Consider the following 20,789-nt stretch of genomic DNA (forward strand, 5'->3'; position numbering starts at 1 on the left):
TACTTACTCCAAAATTGACCACATAGTTGGAAGTAAAGCACTCCTCAGCAAATGTACAAGAACAGAAATTATAACAAACTGTCTCTCAGACCACAGTGCAATCAAACTAGAACTCAGGACTAAGAAACTCAATCAAAACCGCTCAACTACATGGAAACTGAACAACCTGCTCCTGAATGACTACTGGGTACATAACGAAATGAAGGCAGAAATAAAGATGTTCTTTGAAACCAATGAGAACAAAGATACAACATACCAGAATCTCTGGGACACATTTAAAACAGTGTGTAGAGGGAAATTTATAGCACTAAATGCCCACAAGAGAAAGCAGGAAAGATCTAAAATTGACACTCTAACATCGCAATTAAAAGAACGAGAGAAGCAAGAGCAAACACATTCGAAAGCTAGCAGAAGGCAAGAAATAACTAAGATCAGAGCAGAACTGAAGGAGATAGAGACACAAAAAACCCTCCAAAAAATCAATCAATCCAGGAGTTGGTTTTTTGAAAAGATCAACAAAATTGACAGACCACTAGCAAGACTAATTAAGAAGAAAAGAGAGAAGAATCAAATTGACGCAATTAAAAATGATAAAGGGGATATCACCACTGACCCCACAGAAATACAAACTACCATCAGAGAATACTATAAACACCTCTACGCAAATAAACTGGAAAATCTAGAAGAAATGGATAATTTCCTGGACACTTACACTCTTCCAAGACTAAACCAGGAAGAAGTTGAATCCCTGAATAGACCAATAGCAGGCTCTGAAATTGAGGCAATAATTAATAGCCTACCAACCAAAAAAAGTCCAGGACCAGATGGATTCACAGCTGAATTCTACCAGAGGTACAAGGAGGAGCTGGTACCATTCCTTCTGAAACTATTCCAATCAATAGAAAAAGAGGGAATCCTCCCTAACTCATTTTATGAGGCCAACATCATCCTGATACCAAAGCCTGGCAGAGACACAACAAAAAAAGAGAATTTTAGACCAATATCCCTGATGAACATCGATGCAAAAATCCTCAATAAAATACTGGCAAACCGGATTCAGCAACACATCAAAAAGCTTATCCACCATGATCAAGTGGGCTTCATCCCTGGGATGCAAGGCTGGTTCAACATTCGCAAATCAATAAACATAATCCAGCATATAAACAGAACCAAAGACAAGAACCACATCATTATCTCAATAGATGCAGAAAAGGCTTTTGACAAAATTCAACAGCCCTTCATGCTAAAAACGCTCAATAAATTCGGTATTGATGGAACATACCTCAAAATAATAAGAGCTATTTATGACAAACCCACAGCCAATATCATACTGAATGGGCAAAAACTGGAAAAATTCCCTTTGAATACTGGCACAAGACAGGGATGCCCTCTCTCACCACTCCTATTCAACATAGTGTTGGAAGTTCTGGCTAGGGCAATCAGGCAAGAGTAAGAAATCAAGGGGATTCAGTTAGGAAAAGAAGAAGCCAAATTGTCCCTGTTTGCAGATGACATGATTGTATATTTAGAAAACCCCATTGTCTCAGCCCAAAATCTCCTTAAGCTGATAAGCAACTTCAGCAAAGTCTCAGGATACAAAATTAATGTGCAAAAATCACAAGCATTCTTATACACCAGTGACAGTCAAACAGAGAGCCAAATCAGGAATGAACTTCCATTCACAATTGCTTCAAAGAGAATAAAATACCTAGGAATCCAACTTACAAGGGATGTAAAGGACCTCTTCAAGGAGAACTACAAACCACTGCTCAGTGAAATCAAAGAGGACACAAACAAATGGAAGAACATACCATGCTCATGGATAGGAAGAATCAATATCGTGAAAATGGCCATACTGCCCAAGGTAATTTATAGATTCAATGCCATCCCCATCAAGCTACCAATGAGCTTCTTCACAGAATTGGAAAAAACTGCTTTAAAGTTCATATGGAACCAAAAAAGAGCTCGCATCTCCAAGACAATCCTAAGTCAAACGAACAAAGCTGGAGGCATCACGCTACCTGACTTCAAACTATACTACAAGGCTACAGTAACCAAAACAGCATGGTACTGGTACCAAAACAGAGATATAGACCAATGGAACAGAACAGAGTCCTCAGAAATAATACCACACATCTACAGCCATCTGATCTTTGACAAACCTGAGAGAAACAAGAAATGGGGAAAGGATTCCCTATTTAATAAATGGTGCAGGGAAAATTGGCTAGCCATAAGTAGAAAGCTGAAACTGGATCCTTTCCTTACTCCTTATACGAAAATTAATTCAAGATGGATTAGAGACTTAAATGTTAGACCTAATACCATAAAAATCCTAGAGGAAAACCTAGGTAGTACCATTCAGGACATAGGCATGGGCAAAGACTTCATGTCTAAAACACCAAAAGCAACGGCAGCAAAAGTCAAAATTGACAAATGGGATCTCATTAAACTAAAGAGCTTCTGCACAGCAAAAGAAACTACCATCAGAGTGAACAGGCAACCTACAGAATGGGAGAAAATTTTTGCAATCTACTCATCTGACAAAGGGCTAATATCCAGAACCTACAAAGAACTCAAACAAATTTACAAGAAAAAAACAAACAACCCCATCAAAAAGTGGGCAAAGGATATGAACAGACATTTCTCAAAAGAAGACATTCATACAGCCAACAGACACATGAAAAAATGCTCATCATCACTGGCCATCAGAGAAATGCAAATCAAAACCACAATGAGATACCATCTCACACCAGTTAGAATGGCGATCATTCAAAAGTCAGGAAACAACAGGTGCTGGAGAGGATGTGGAGAAATAGGAACACTTTTACACTGTTGGTGGGTTTGTAAACTAGTTCAACCATTATGGAAAACAGTATGGCGATTCCTCAAGGATCTAGAACTAGATGTACCATATGACCCAGCCATCCCATTACTGGGTATATACCCAAAGGATTATAAATTATGCTGCTATAAAGACACATGCACACGTATGTTTATTGCAGCACTATTCACAATAGCAAAGACTTGGAATCAACCCAAATGTCAATCAGTGACAGATTGGATTAAGAAAATGTGGCACATATACACCATGATGCAGCCATAAAAAAGGATGAGTTTGTGTCCTTTGTAGGGACATGGATGCAGCTGGAAACCATCATTCTTAGCAAACTATCACAAGAACAGAAAACCAAACACCGCATGTTCTCACTCATAGGCGGGAACTGAACAATGAGATCACTTGGACTCGGGAAGGGGAACATCACACACCAGGGCCTATCATGGGGAGGGGGGAGGGGGGAGGGATTGCATTGGGAGTTATACCTGATGTAAATGACGAGTTGATGGGTGCAGCACACCAACATGGCACAAGTATACATATGTAGCAAACCTGCACGTTGTGCACATGTACCCTACAACTTAAAGTTTAATAATAATAAATAAATTTAAAAAAAAATAAAAAATAAATAAAAAAATAAAAAAAAGTATTCACTTCTGCATAAAGCTAGAAATGAAGATTTTGATCGTGTATTGAATGAGTAGATTTGTCAGCATTGCAATGAACACATGACACTTAATGGTGGACTCACCAGGAAACAAGCAAAGATCTATCACAATGAACTGAAAATTGAAGGGAACTGAATATTCAACAGGCTTGTTGCAGAAATGTAGGAAAGACATGACATTGATTATTTTAAAAATTTGTGGTGGTAAAGCATCTGCTGATCACAAAGCAGTGTAGAAATCCCTTGATAAATTTCCCAAACTCATTACTGATGAAAGTCTGACACCAGAAAAAGCCTGTAAGGCTGATGAAACTTTACTGTTTTGGCATTATTGCCCAGAAAGACGCTGACTACAACTGATGAGACAGCCCCTGTAAGAATCAAGGATTCCAAGGACAGAATAACTGTGTTAGGATGCACTATTGCAGGTGGCGTGCATATGTGTAAACTTTCTGTGATAGACGAAATCTTGTAATCTTTCTGTTTTCAACTAATGAATTTCTTACCAGTCCATTATGATACCAATAAAAAGGTATGAATTGCCAGAAACATCTTTTCTAACTGGTTTCACAAATATTTTGTACCAGTGACTTGTTCTCACAGTAGGGAAGCTGAACTGGCTGAGAAATGAGAGATTTTGCTATTCCCTGACAACTGTTTTGTTCATCTTCCAGTGAAATTTTCATCAAAAATAATGTTTATGCTAGTACTTCCCCAGACAATGTGACTTCCGTAATTCAAACATGTGACCAGGGTATGCTTAGATCCATGAAGAGAAATAGAACATGCTTCCAGCAGTGAACAGAAGCAAGGGTGTGGAAGATTTTCAAAAGGAGTTCAGCATGAAGGATACTCTTGTCAACACTCGGAACACAGTTGACTAAAGATACATTTATACGTGCCTATCACAACCTCCAGCCTATGTCTATGTCCAGTGATGATGATGAACAAGGTGGTGATTTGAAGGATTCTGGTGAGTCAAGTGAGGAAAAAAAAATGAGGTCTGACCTTTTTTCATACATGAATGTATACCTTCATAATCTGTCAGTAAGCTGGAAGAAGTGTATACTGAAGAATGTTTTAACGTTGATAATGAAGTTTTGGTTGTTCATTTATTGACCAATGGTGAAATAGCCAAAATGGCTCTGAATCAAAGTGACCATGATGAGAGTGACGATGAAGATAAAAATTGCCTATGGACTACATGGCGAAAATGTGTAATGGGCTTATTGCAGGACTAAAGCAGCATTTGGTCATAATAGAAAAAGGCATACAGCAATTTATAAAATCAAAGAGAGACTTCTAAGACAGAAACTGCTGTTAATGAGGCAGATGACTCTGGAGGAAGCATTTTAAAAAGTCACCCAGAGGAATGCCTCCTCAGCCCTAGAGATTTCACTTCTTGGTCCCTCAACTACTCCTGATGTTGCTTCTCACCAGAAAACACACACACACACAAACAAAAACAAAACAGTATACGGTAACCCTTTAATCAAATAACAGTGTTGCAGCTAGAGACTGAAAGCTACCATTGTTTGTTTGTTGCTGTTGTTTAAAGCTGATACAGCTATTCTGGTGATTTTAGTGTGTGCTAAATTATCCATGTTTTCACTGCATTAATACATCATCTTTTTCATTGTTAAGTATATATGTATGAATGAGTTTAAGAAAATTATTGCTAATTGGTAGTATATAAATTCACAGTCAGGAATAATGGTGATGCCAAACAACTGCAGATTGTCCACAAGGATAGTTGAGATAGTGACACTTTTGCTTTCTAATAATTCAATGCACACAAACTTCATTTTATGCAAAAAATATTTTATTTTTATTTATTTTTATTTATTTCCATCCAATTGAGTTAAAAATTATTTAAAATATTTTATAAAATATATGCATTGATATTTATAGATACAATTATATAAAATATATGCATTTATTATTTAATTGGGTCTGTGATGTGATGGGTAGATTAAAAAAACAAATATCAACTACTTCAGGCTATGTGTATAATGTATATATAAAATGTAAACAAATTTTGTGTTTAGACTTGCGTCCCATTCCCAAGATATCTAATTATGTAAACGTAAATATCCCAAAATCATCGAAAAGCAGAAACATTTCTGGTCCGAAGAATGTAAGATTAAGAGGACTTAACCTGTACTGATTTGGATGATAGGCCTGTGTATTCAGATTGCATATTTTTTCTCCTTCATGTGCTGCAGTTCACCATCTAATTGTGCATGTGTACGTATGTATAAAATAAGTATCTGTAGCATTTTACATCATTATGAAATTAATATTTCGTATTTACTATGGAATATAATATTTCATGAAGTGTAGCATTGGGTCCTATGGGAAGCACTCAAGATAGCTTTTGTAGTTATTGTTGTTGTTGATGATGATATTCATGTGGGCTTATTAAAAGCAAATCTCATTCCTCATGCATTCACTGTTCTCATCAAGATACAAAAGCCTTAAAATAATTACACAGAGTCATGTTTCAAACTGTTTGGATGGTTATATCAACTGTGAACTTTATGCTAGTCTTGGCAGTTGAATCTATTTCTACAGTGGTTGCTATGGTAAGTAATTGTGAATATTTTTCATATTAAATGAAAAGGGAGTTAAATAATATGAAAGACTGCATAAAAATGGTCACAGATATGAAAGCTGATGTTAAAGTTCTGGGGCACAAAAATGCAGTTTGAATAGGCATTGATTCACAAGACTCTTTTAACCTAAAGACTTTCCTACAACTTACAGAGGAATCAACACAATACTCAGACCCACAGTTTAAATGAAACATAGTGACAGTCAGAGATGAAAAAAGTTACCTAAGACACAGACACTGTTCAAAAGCCTCAGAGTCTATTTCACTAACACATCACTGGGTATAAGAGAATGAAACCACAAAGTACTGAAGTGCTGAGGCCTCAATATATGACTTCAGATTCTGAAACTTTCTTCATATAATAAGTATCACTTTCAATGATGTTATCAAGGTGGATTGCAGCCCTCATTTACCAGCCACTATCAATCCAAGACCATTGTGGAGCTTCCAGATTACGACTGCCAAGGTCCGTCTCAGTTGGTTGCATAGCACCTATTATTTAGATATGGGGCAAGGCCATCTTCTAGAATAGAAATGACTTTCTATTACTAGGGGCCAATAAAAATAAATATAGAGAAATGAATGAGAGAAAGAACATTTAGCTGACAATATAGGACATGTGAAATTGATAATATAATAATGCAGACAGGAAATAAAACCTTCAAAAGTCCTTTTAAATCAGAATTTCATTAACAGTTTTTTCTTCAAATACTTGTAATATTTCATTTAATATCAACAAGTCAAGCCTTATTTATTTAAATAGTAGTTACTTGCCTAATATCTCAATGTAAAAAGTAAGCACTTATGGGTGACGAAGTAAATATATAATCTCCCAGAAGCATTGGAAAGCTGGGAATAGAGTTGTAGTGCCTGTAGCAAACTGTAAATGTATACCCAGCCTAAAGTCATTCAAATTCAATGTATTTTGCAGAAGTTGTCTGGCAAAAGAAGCACATTCAAAAATCTAGATTTCTGTGGACCACAAATTTTGATAGTTCTGGTAAATCGTGTGGTTAAGTGGGTCATAGCCCCTTTTTCTCCTTTCTTCCCTTCGAGGTGGTCAGCCATGCCTAACTAACTCTTCAGATTACTCCCCATTGGATAGCCTCTTACCCAACTCTATTTTTCATCATATCACTTACCAGAATCTAACATCACACAATGTTTGTGTTTCCTTTTTTAGTTATTTTTAGTCTTTCCTGTTGAAAAACAAGCATTATGAGCATAAGGACTTTGTTTCATCTCTGCTTTGTCCTAAAAAATTAGAATAATTTTGGGGTCATGTCAGGTGCTTAATAAATCTTTGTTAATTTAATAAGTAAATTTTTAACAGGAAATAATTACTAGACATTATTAAAAATGCAAATTACAAAGTAGAGAGCACTCATGTGTTCAATGTTAAGTGGTAGATATTTTATCAAGCTTCTGAAAATAGCTGTTTCTCAAATGAAAAGATAGCTAGAACAAAAGGACTGAAGTTTATTCTTTAACAGTTAAGTAGATTTCCTCACTATACTCCCCATACTGTATTCCTTAACATTAGTTCAAGTTAGTAGAAAATACTAATTGGCACTAATACAAAATAAGAATAAATGAAAGACACAGACCTTCTGTTAAATTACTTCATAGCATAAATTATAAGATAAATCCTAGTAATCAGAAGAACTGCCTAAAATAACATAAATTTATTTTTGAGCAGAAGTTATATAGTAAGTTATGCTGTTTGTTTATAGTTGATATTAAACATATGATTATTGAAAAGATTAAGAAAAATGCGGTACTTGGGGTAGATTAAAACAGACATAAGATAGATTCCAAATTTACTGTGATTCGCAGATTGCAAGATTAATAATATGCCGCTTTCATATCTAAGTAGCAATGCTCTTTCCAGTTAGAGTCATACTTAATTTCATTTATCTTTGTCTCTGCTTCTCCTTTCTCATTTTCTTTCTTTCCCTGCCACCATCCCTGCCTTCCTTCTCTCTTTCCTTCATCTCTTCTTTCTGTTATCGCTCTCAAATATATTTCTCTCTGAAGACATACTCCTTACTCATCTTCTGTTGGCCATACAGTCACTTTAGGGGAAAAGGCCCTGCCCTTGGAGTGGCATATGTGGCTGACTAGTGGTAACAGTTACTAAGTAAGCACACACATTTCATTTCGGGTTAAACATTCAAAAGCCCATTATTGTCACTAACCTAATTTATATTCTCCTAGTAGTCTAACTTCACATGTAACAAAATAACTATTTTGATCTATTTCCTAGATATGTGCATTTATTATTTAATTAGATCCATGGTATGATCGGTAGGTGAAAAAGAATCAACTCTTTCAAACCTCAAAAATTATTCTCAAATTTTTACCACGTAAACTTCTGTTCAAATGGTTGAATAATCTTCAACATTTTTAGGAAACAAAGCAAATATTTTAGTCTTTTTATTTCAAAATTTTCCTTTTAATATTCCATTTAATTGCTATATAGAATCATAATTTCACTAATTTTTATTTCTTATTGGTTGATGAATATCTTCAATAAAGTTAATTTTACAGTTTAATAAATTTTGACAAGCATATTCCCCTATCTAACCGACAGTCTAATCCAGGTATAAAACATTTCCATCATCTAAGAAAATATCTTTGTTCCTGTTTCCAATCTGTCTTCTCTCTTCGACCCCAAATACAACTTGGTGAATTTCCACCATGATAAAATTTGTTCAACTGTGAATTTCATAGAAGTAAATCATATTGAATGCACATTTTTATTGTCTGCCTTATTTTGCTCAACATGTGTTGAGATTCATTTGTGTTGTTGAGAGTAAAAGTAATCTTTTTCTAATAAATTAATTATTAATTAATATATTATTAAATTATATGAATATACTCACTTGTTTATCCATTCTGCTAATAATAGACATTAGATTGCTTTAAGTTATGTGACTATTATCAACAAAATTATTACACAAATATTGTGAAGGTCTTTCTGTATATATACATTTTAATTTCACTTGGAAAAATGACTGGGAATGGTCTTGTTGGTTAGTAGATGTTGATTTTTTAAAAAGTGGATTAAAATAGAGTTGTCCAATGTGGCTGTGAAATTTTACACTGCTACTGAAATATATAAGATTTCCAGCTGCTCCACATCTTTGCCAACATATGTCTTTTTGTCAACATTGTAAGTTTTATAATATCAGCTTTTCTGTGAATGTGAAGTGGTATCTAATTGTGATTTGAGTTCATATTTTGCCATGACTTCTTTCGAGTACCTTTTGCATGAATTTATTAGTCAGTACTGTATTTTCATTTCTAAAGTATTTATATGAGTCTTTTGTTCTTTTTTGTTGAGACAGAGTCTTACTCTATCACCCAGGCTGCAGTGCAGTGGCGTGATCTCGACTCACCATAACCTCTGTCTCCCAGGTCAAGCGATTCACCTGCCTCAGCTTCCCGAGTAGCTGGGACTACAGGGCTGAACCACCACACCCAGCTAATTTTTGTATTTTTACTAGGGACAGGGTTTTGCATTGTTGGCCAGGCTGGTCTCGAACTCCTGACCTCAGGTGATCCACCTGCCTTAGCCTCCCAAAGTACTGAGATTACAGGCATGATCCACCACGCCTGGCCCTATTTTTCATTTTATGACTTTTGACTATTTGGTTTTTCCTCATATTATTTTGTTATGAGAGTTCATTGTGTAACCTAGACACATTTTATTTGTCAAATATACATATTCCTTATGTATATTTATATGTATAAATCAATTTCTGAATGTGGTTTTTGATGAGCAGAAGGTTTTATTTAATGTGACTACTTTTTTAATGTATGTCTCGTAAAAGAAATTTTTGCCCATCTCAAGGCCATGAGGATATTCTCACATAACTCCCATAAGAAACTTTTTATATTAACTCATAATTTTAGGTCTAGTGTCCAACTTGAATAAATGTTTATGTTTGATGTGAGATAGAAGTTGAAGTTTTTTTTTTTTTTCTTTTTTTTCCTTTCCACATAGGTATTTAAATGTTTTAGCAGTGTTTCTTGAAAAGACTGTTATAACCCAGTGAATAGTTTTGGCATGTTTGTGGAAACTCAATCATATGTCTACTTTTTACCTTTCTACTATGTCCATTAATTGATTTGTCTATCCTTACATAGATACCGTATTAATTGCTCCATAAAAATACCCTTACAATAAAGCCACGTAATCATCCAATTTTGTGTTTTTTTCAAGATTTTTTTAGTTACTCTTGGCCCTTTGCATTTCATCATCATAATTTTAAATTAACCTTATTTATATGGAAATAGGATACCATTATTGATTGGAATTGTAGTGAACCTATAACTCAACATGAAGAGCATTGACTCTTCACATTAAATTTTTAGTATATGTGCTACCGAAGCGAGCACTACATTAAATTTTTAAATCCAAGATTACACAATAGATCTCCATTTATTTAGATATTTTTAATTGCTTTCAGCAATGTTTAGTAGTTTTCATTTTACACTTCTCACACTTTTCATTTAATATATCCCTAAAGACTTTGTGTTTGTTTTTAATTCTGTTTTAACTATTTTACATTGCATTTTATAATTTTACATATACTTTACATATGAATGATTATTTATTTTTATTTTGGACTTGTATTTTGCAACCTTATTAAGGTCAAGTATTGGTTTTAATATGTGTGTGTGTGTGTGTATTAGATGCTTTTGAATTTTCTACGTACACAATTATGTTGTCTGCATGACACTGAAGTCAAATTTTTAATTTGATTTCTCAAATAATTTTGAGACCACTCTGCAAATACAGAATACAACAAACCAGAGAGGTGAAAGAGCTCTACAATGAGAACTATAAGACACTGCTCAAAGAAATTAGAGAAGACACAAACCAATGAGAAAACATCCCATGTTCAGGAATAGGAAGAATCAATATCATTAAAATGGCCATACTGCCCAAAGCAACTTACAGATTCAAGACTTTTTCTATCCAATGACCAATGACATTCTTTGTGCACAGAACTAGAAAAAAATATTTTAAAATTTATATGGAACCATAAAAGAGCTTGAATAGTCAACACAATCTTAAGTGAAAAGAATAAAACTGGAGGCATCACTTTATCTGACTTCAAACTATACTACATGGCTAAAGTAACCAATACAGCAACGTACTGGTACAAAAACAGACATATAGACCAATGAAAGAGAGTACAGAGCCCACAAATAAGGCAACACACCAATGGCCACCTGATCTTTGACAAAGCTGACAAAAACAAGCAATGGAGAAAAGACTTTGTATTCAATAAATGGTGCTGAGATAACTGGATAGCCATATACAGAAGATTGAAACTGAATCCCTTATACCATATACAAAGATCAATTCAAGATGGATTAAAGACTTAAATGTAAATCCCCAAAACAGTGAAAAAAAAAAAAAAAAAACAACTGGACAACAACCTAGGCAATACCATCTTGGACATAGCAATGGGCAATGATTTAATGATGAAAGCGTCAAAAAAAATGCAAAAATTGACAAATATGATCTAATTAAACTTAAAAGTCTCTGCACAGCAAAAGAAACTATCAATCAACAGAATAAACAGACAATCTACAGAATGGGGGAAAATATTTGCAAACTATGCAACAGGCAAAGGTCTAACATCCAACATCTATAAAAAACTTAAACAAATATACAAAAGAAAATCAAACAACTCCATTAAAAAATGGGCAAAAAACATGAATAGATACTTTTCAAAAGAAGACATACTTGTGGCCAACAAGCATATGAAAAAAAGCTCAATAACACTGATCATTAGAGAAATGCAAATCAAAACCAAAATGAGATAGCATGTCACACCAGTCAGAATGGCTATTATTAAAAAGTCAAAAAATAATAGATGCTGGCAAGGTTGTGGAGAAAAGGGAACTCTTATAGGCTGTTGGTGGGAATGTAAATTAGTTCAAACATTGTGAAAAGCAGTATGGTGATTCCTCAAAGAGCTAAAAACAGAGCTACCATTCAACACAACAGTCCCATTACTGGGTATATACCCAGAAAAGTATAAATCACCCTGCCATAAAGACACATGCACATGAATGCTCATTGCAGCACTATTCACAGTAACAAAGACATGGAATCAACCTAAATGCCCATCAATGACAGAATGAACAAAGAAAATGTGGCACATATACACCATGGAATACTATGCATCCATAAAAAACAATAAGATCACGTGTTTTGCAGGAACATGGATGAAGCTAGAGGCTATTATTTTTAGCAAACTAGTGCAGAAAAAGAAAACCAAATACCACATGATCTCGCTTGTTAGTGGAAGCTAAATGACGAGAACTCATGAACACAAAGAAAGAAACATCAGACACTGGAGCTTATTTGAGGATGAAGGGTGAAAGGAGGGAGAGCAGCAAAAAAAAAGTAACTCTTGGATATTAGGTGTAGTACCTGGATGATGAAATAATCTGTACAACAAACCCCATAACACAATTTTACCTATATAAGAAACCTGCACATATACTGCCATCCCTAAAAGTTTTTTAAAAAATTAAAAAAGAAATCATAAAAAACAGAAAAATTAAATTAAACTAGGATTTGTTTTCAAGTGGATGGATCTCAATTAAAATTAGAAAAACATTTGGGATAAGTGTGAATGTGTGTGTGTGTAATGTGACTACCAAACAAAATATAATGAGTAGAGAAGCACATCTCCCTTTTTATCATGGAGGTTCCATGTTTAAAGCAATTGCTTTTATAATCTCGGCTGTCTAAAATTCTTTCCCTCTTTTTGAATATTTATAAGTTTTTTTTAAAGTTAGTGTCAGTAAATTAATTAAAGTTATACTTCTATACTGGGACATATTTAAATTACTGAGTATAGTACTGCTGCTGCTGCTTTTTCAGTTTAAAATGTATGACTTGGCATTTTAAAGTAAAAATTATGAAGTTATTTGTGGAGAAACTAAAAAAGTTTCACAACTGACTGAAATAAAACACTTGGGACAAGTTTAGTGGGGGTATTGGAATCTCCAAAAGACTAACATTTTTCTTCTAATTTTAACAATCGAAATGCCCTGTTCTAGTCCCTGAGAATTCTCATTGCATACTATGCCAGATTATAAAATACTTTTAAAATGAAATCTGATATATATATGTTTTTATATATATATGTTTATTTATATATATATAAACTTTCTTATCAATGATCTTGTTATTCAATTAAAATTAGAGTTGTTTGGTTTGAAAACAAAACTGAGAGTCTCCAGATAACTTTTAAGACTTATTTAGCTTTGTGGGTGGTATTTTCATGAAAATAAGTAAGAATGCATTTTATATTTTGTAGAAGTTTTTGGTCCTATTTTAATGTTCTTTGTGTGGCAGTATGTATATAGTCTGTTAAATTTCTCAAGAATGCCTCCTTAAAAACTTTGAGATTAATGCTTTATTGCAACTGTGTTTTGACTAAAGAATGACAGTATTAAAAACAAAGAAGGCCAAGTGCTGTGGCTCATGCCTGTAATCCCAGCACTTTGGGAGGCCAAAACGGGTGGATCACCTGAGGTCAGGAGTTCGAGACCAGCCTGGCCAACATAGTGAAACTTCATCTCTGTTAAAAATACAAAAAATTAGCTGGGCATGGTGGTGGGTGCCTGTAATTCCAGCTACACGGGAGGCCAAGGTAGGAGAATCTCTTGAACCCAGAAGGCAGATATTTCAGTGAGTCGAGGTCACTCTAGGCAGTCAACAGTGTGAGACTCCATTTCTAAATAAATAAATAAATAAAACATGCGCTACTGTTGATTATTCTTCTATTATTTCTTTTCCTTGTTTTTTAGTATGTGTGACTGCTGTAACTTCACATTTTGAAACTGAATTGCTTCAAATAAATTGATATTTATTATTTTAAAAAACTATTATTAAACAAATGAGTGGTGTTCCATGTAGAATGTAGAATTAGGGTACATATGGTCAGAAAAGATTAAAGAATATTTACCTGTTCTCAAAGATATTAAGTCAGTATACTCATTTTATGGGTAGACTGTAAGCCACTTCAGCTGTTTATTAAGAGAAAAACAAACCAAATTGTAAAGACCATCCACACTATGTAGAAACTGCATCAACTAACAGGCAAAATAACCAGCTAGCATCACAATGACAGGATCAAATTCACACATAACAATATTAACGTTAAATGTAAATGGTCGAAATGCCCCAATTAAAAGACAGACTGGCAAATTGGCTAAAGAGTCAAGACCCATCAGTGTGCTGTATTAAGGAGATCCATCTCACGTGCAAAGACACACATAGGCTCAAAATAAAGGGATGGAGGAATATATACCAAGCAAATAGAAAGAAAAAAAAAAAAACAGAGTTGCAATCCTAATCTCTGATTAAAACAGACTTTAAACAAACAAAGATCAAAAGAGACAAAAAAGGACATGGCATAATGGTAAAGGGATCAATAAAGAGAACAAATGTAAAAAACCATGTGATTATCTCAATAGATGCAGGAAAGGGCTTTGACAAAATTCAGCATCCCTTCATGTAGAAACTCTCAATAAACTAGGTATTAATGGAACATATCTCAAAATAATAAGAACTATTTATGAATAAGAGCTATTTTCTTTGAAAACCAGCACAAGACAAGGATGCCCTCTCTCACCACTCCAATTCAACATAGTATTGGAAGTTCTGGCCAGGGCAATTGGGCAAGAGAAAGAAATAAAGAGTGTTCGGTTAGGAAAAAAGGAAGTCAAATTGTCCCTGTTTGTGGATGACATGGTTGTATATGTAGAAAACCCCATCATCTCAGCCCAAAATCTCCTCAAGCTGATAACTAACTTCAGCAAAGTCTCAGGATACAAAATCAATATGCAAAAATCACAAACATTCTTATACACCAAAACAGACAAACAGAGAACCAGATCATGAGTGAACTCCCATTCACAATTGCTACAAAGAGAATAAAATACCTAGGAATCCAATTTACAAGGGGTGTGAAGGACCTCTTCAAAGAGAACTACAAACCACTGCTCAAGGAAATAAGAGGACATAAACAAATGGAAGAACATTCCATGCTCATGGATAGGAAGAATCAATATTGTGAAAATGGCCATACTGACCAAGGTAAGTTATAGATTCAATGCCATCCCCATTAAGCTACCACTGACTTTCTTCACAGAATTGGAAAAAACTACTTTAAAGTTCATATGGAACCGAAAAAGAGCCCACACAGCCAAGAGAATCCTAAGCAAAAAGAACAAAGCTGGAGGCATCATGCTACCTGACTTCAAACTATACTACAAGGCTACAGTAACCAAAATAGCATTGTACTGGTACCAAAACAGATACATAGACCAATGCAACAGAGCAGAGGCCTCAGAAATAACACCACACGTCTACAACTATCTGATCTTTGACAAATCTGACAAAAACAAGAAATGGAGAAAAAATTCCCTATTTAATTAATGGTGCTGGGAAAACTGGCTAATCATATGTAGAAAGTTGAAACTGGATCCCTTCCTTACACATTATACAAAAATTAATTCAAGATGGATTAAAGACTGAAATGTTAGACTTAAAACCGTAAAAACCGTAGAAGAAAACCTAGGCAATACCATTCAGGACATAGGCATGGGCAAGGACTTCATCACTAAAAAACCAAAAGCAATGGCAACAGAAGCCCAAAAAGACAAATGGGATCTAATTAAACCAAAGAGCTTCTGCACAGCAAAAGAAACTACCATCAGAGTAAACAGGCAACCTACAGAATGGGAGAAAAGTTTTGCAATCTACCCATCTGACAAAGGGCTAATATCCAGAATCTACAAAGAACTTAAACAAATTTACAAGAAAAAAAACAAACAACCCCATCAAAAAGTGGGCAAAGGATATGAACAGACACTACTCAAAAGAAGACATTTATGCAGCTAACAAATGTATGAAAAAATACCAATCATCACTGGTTATTAGTAAAGTGCAAATCAAAACCACAATGATATACTATCTCATGCGAGTGATCATTAAAAATCAGGAAACAATAGGTGCTGGAGAGGATGTGGAGAAATAGGAATGCTTTTCTACTGTTGGTGGGAGTGTAAATTAGTTCAACCATTGTGGAAGACAGTGTGGCGATTCCTCAAGGATCTAGAAGTAGAAATACCATTTGACCCAGCAATCCCATTACTGGGTATAAACCCAAAGGATTATAAATCATGCTGCTATAAAGACACATGCACCCATATGTTCATTGCAGTGCTGTTCCCAATAGCAAAGACTTGGAACCAACCCAAATGTCCACCAATGATAGACTGGATAAAGAAAATGTAGCACATATACACCATGGAATACTATGCAGTCATAAAAAAGGATGAGTTTATGTCCTTTGCAGGGACATGGATGAAGTTGGAAACCATCATTTTCAGGAAACTAACACAAGAACAGAAAACCAAACACTGTATGTTCTCACTCATAAGTGGGAACTGAACAATGAGAATACATGCGCACAGGGAGGGGAACATCACACACCAGGGCCTCTTGGGCATTGGGGGACTAGGGGAGGGATAACATTAGGAGAGATACCTAATGTAGGTGACGGGTTGATGGGTGCAGCAAACCACCATGGCACGTGTATACCCGTGTAACAAAACTGCATGTTCTGCACATGTACCCCAGAACTTAAAGTATAATAATAAAATCAAACAAACAAAACAGGAAGCTGGCTGGATTTCACTTGCAGGCCCTCCTTTGCAGACTTCTGCTCTATTATTATCAACCCTGACTTTCCCAGCCACGCGATGATTAGAATAGCAGTTTCAGGGTGGCTCTGTTTGTCAAATGTGAGCAAGTTGACCCCTCTGGGAGTCCGTAGAAGTGAGAGAAGCCAGTCCGAGGAAAAAGCCAACAAACTTTGGAGAGTAGGGGTGAGAGAACTGCAGAAAACATTTGAATTGTATTGTAAACATTTGAATCAACTTTGCAGAAGCCTACCTTACCTTGAGGTTTCATGGTTATGTAAGCCAGTAAATTCCCATTCTAGCTAAAAAAAAAAAAAAAAAAAAAAAAAAGAGAGAGAGAGAGAAACACGTAACACATTCCTTAGGTATATTCTAGGAACCACCTAAAAACTTAATCCCATAAGTTATTGACATTATACTCATTCTGAAATTCAAGTTATTTATTTAATGGAATTTGGTTACATAATTTGATTTGAAAGTCTGTATTTAACCCCAATTTTTATTTTATGAAGATCATAAATAAATAGGATGTCTTAAGAAAAACCAATGTCTAAAGCAAAAATTAACAGAAGACGAGGTTGATAAAGACCAAAGCAACAAAGCATAGCAACCTGGAATCCAGTCCGTGATAAGATAAACAACCTCATGTGTTAAGTAATGTCTACAAGGGTTCAATATTATTTATAAACAGTTTGTCAAAGATTAAGGCCACACATGAACAAGGAAAACAATATTATATTTTTCTTATGATGTTAAAGTAGGAGGCAGGGCATTTTGAAATCAACCAACCAAACTCTGATAATGTTGAAGCAATGGTAAATACCTTTAAACATTTGAAGATTTCCAATATGTATGACATTATGTTTTTCTAAGTCATTACAAGTTTTTTAAAAAATTGATACATTGATGACAATTAAGGTCAGATTTGGGGTCAATATTAGAAAGAAGTTGATATAATCTAGAACTGCCTAACGATGGATTGTAAACTGCTTGGTATGAAGAAATTTCCATTATTATGGAGAAGCCAAAGATAACTCTTTAATTTGCAATCCGCAGTCCTAGAAGGGATTTTTATTTGAAATGTAAACTCTTAAGCCCTATGAAGTCTTTCTCAAGCTTTCATTCTATGTTCAAAAGTGTCTAATTTTTAAAAGAATATGTCATGTAAATTTCTCCCCAAAATAGTAAATCACATTGATGCAAAAATATACCAAAATTGAACACTACATTTAAAAAAACACCATATAAGTGATGTTTTTGCAGTACTCATTTATAACCACTTTTTTAAAATCAAGCCAGATTGACTGTTTTATACAACCCCAAGCACACTAACAAACTCTTCAGACATGTCCTCTTTGTGTTTTCAAATCACTTGAAGTGGCAAAAGTGTCTTCACTTCTCAAATTAGAACAGAAAACAAAAGATAATGGCCATAACTGTCATTCTTTGTAGCTAAATATCATTTTCAAGTTGTAAAATTAAGAATGTGAGTTTAGCATCAGTGTCAACGAACAAATTACTGTCTGCTTTGGACTGTAAATCATTTTAGTGTTTTTAAAGTCAATGTAACTACAGTATAAAATGTAGGAACTTGAAGGTATTAAAATATTTAGTTATTGTAAAATACTCCACAGATAGATTCAATAGAATGTTTACAAAAAAAAACAAAAACAAAAACAAAACAAGAGTAAATATTTATATATCTGCAGCAGCAGATCTTGTTTCTTCCAGTAAAATTTTACCATTCTAAGAATGTGGGTATATGAAAATAAGAATTAAATAAAAATGGAAAGATTTTGTATTTTCTTTAACTAAAATATCTCTGAATATTAATTATTTTTATACTCTTAAGAAAATTATCAAAGGATTTAATTTGATGTTCCATCCTTCCCAAAGGTTTATCATCAAATTTCATTCCAGAAAAAAGAAAAAAAGAAAAATATATATCACTGACGTTAGCAATAATTGGAAGGTCATAATAATTTCTGAAGGTCAATTTGTTGAACCATTGTTCAGTATTTTTGCTGTATGCTGCGGTGAACTGGGTGTTTTGCTGCAGCCTATTTCAATTAGGAGTTAAGTTGTGAATAATCAAGAAACTTCACAAATACTTCTGAGTTCCACTTTCCTAATCCAAAGGTGTGATAGGGTGCAGTCAACCATGGTGATTCAACTTGGAAGAAGTTATTATCAGATAGAAAACATGATGGTCGACTGAAAAGTGCTGGAACTTTAAAAGCATCAAATGTTCTACTAAATACTATATGCCTTTTCCATTCATGTGTTTGCTCAAAGTGGACCATTTGTGCCCTACAGTTGAGCCTCTCTTGTCAGAGGCACCTTTTATTTTCTTAGTGTTAAGAAAATAAAACAGTAACTATTTCCCAAATTTCATATCATTCCCATATAATTAGCCATGTATTACATTTTTGCCTTTTTTCTCCCTATGGAAACTGTCTACAGACCTCTCCGACAGAGAAGCTTAAGGCTAATACAGCTTAAAGACGTATTAAGCTCACTGCCTGGTCTTTCTGCATCAAGGAATCCAGGACTGATTTATAAACAATGAAACTAATGCAATTTGGCAGAGAAATGGGATCACAAAATTAAAAATTTCCAAAAAAAGATTATGAGTTAACATATTGTTGATGTTGAGTTCTCATATTTGCATATTAAAAGGACGTCTGCTGTTTTGCTAGAGATATTGAGCTTTTTATTATCATTTACATTTATAGAAAAGAACTCAGTGGGCTCATAGGTCCACCCAAGTCTTTTTAATTTGTTCTTAAAGTTCAGATGGCATTTCTGCTATAAAACAGCCGCCCTGAATAAATTCAAAAAGTATTCTGGATATTAACATGTGAATGAGGAAACAAGCATAACTCTCTGCTATGGTAATTCTTACCAGAGTAATATTTTTTTTTTTTTTTTTTTTTTTTTTTTTTTTAATAAAAACTGTTTCTGAGGTGCTACAGCATCCACAACTGAGATTGGCTGTGAGGACTGGGAGATAATAAAACTCTGTGAATGTATAGAACTAAACTTTAAACGATTCCAGTTTATCTTGTTCCGTATACAGGCTGTTGAAAAGATTCTGATGTTTAGATCACATTAATGAGGTATAGACCAAGGCAAGGCACACCCTGAAGGAAGAAGAAATTAAACCTTTATTACAAAATAGGCTATCAATGACCTTTAGGTGAGTAGTATTGTATACTTGAGAGAAAAAGTTGGTAGTGAACTATCAACAAGACTTTCTGGCATGTCCTATTCTAAAGCAGAAGAACAAATTTCATAGCAAGGACTATTTCTTCCAATCATTAGTGAATTCATCATCTTTTAGCATGTACAGAACTTTATTTGCTGAGGAGCTTTGAACAGTGTACTATGACCATTTGGCAAAACATGAAAAATATTTTAAATGAGGACCACTTAGAAACCATTTGCTTTATTAGATAATTGAATTTACTATAAATTTTAAAGGCATGTTGTGTATTATTCTCCCATGACACCAATTCTTAGTCTTTTCAGTTAATTATTATTTTTATGATTCAGAAAGTGATCAGAAATTTCTTCTAACTCCTACTTACTTAGCTTACAGTTTAGAGAATAGAGAGAGAAAATAATTATTCTCATTTGCTTCTAAACCAGTTTTTGGCGTTAAGGCTCCAACATCACTAAGACCTAAGAATAACAGAGAGCAGGAAAAAAAAAAAGAAAGAAAGAAAAAAGAGAAACAAAAGGAAGATAGAGAAGGAAAACAAGGAAGAGGAAAAGAAGAAATAGAATCAGGATTGCAAAGAAGAGAAAGTGTTAAAGAAGAAACTTGGAACACTTTATATTTCTATTTTTCATGTCTGTTTTTTATTATTGTTGTGATACTTTCATGAGGCAGCTCTATATTATGCTTCTAGTCATATTTCAAT

This window comes from Chlorocebus sabaeus, chromosome 23 (genome assembly GCF_047675955.1).
Source record: "Chlorocebus sabaeus isolate Y175 chromosome 23, mChlSab1.0.hap1, whole genome shotgun sequence".
NCBI classification, from domain to species: Eukaryota; Metazoa; Chordata; class Mammalia; order Primates; family Cercopithecidae; genus Chlorocebus; species Chlorocebus sabaeus.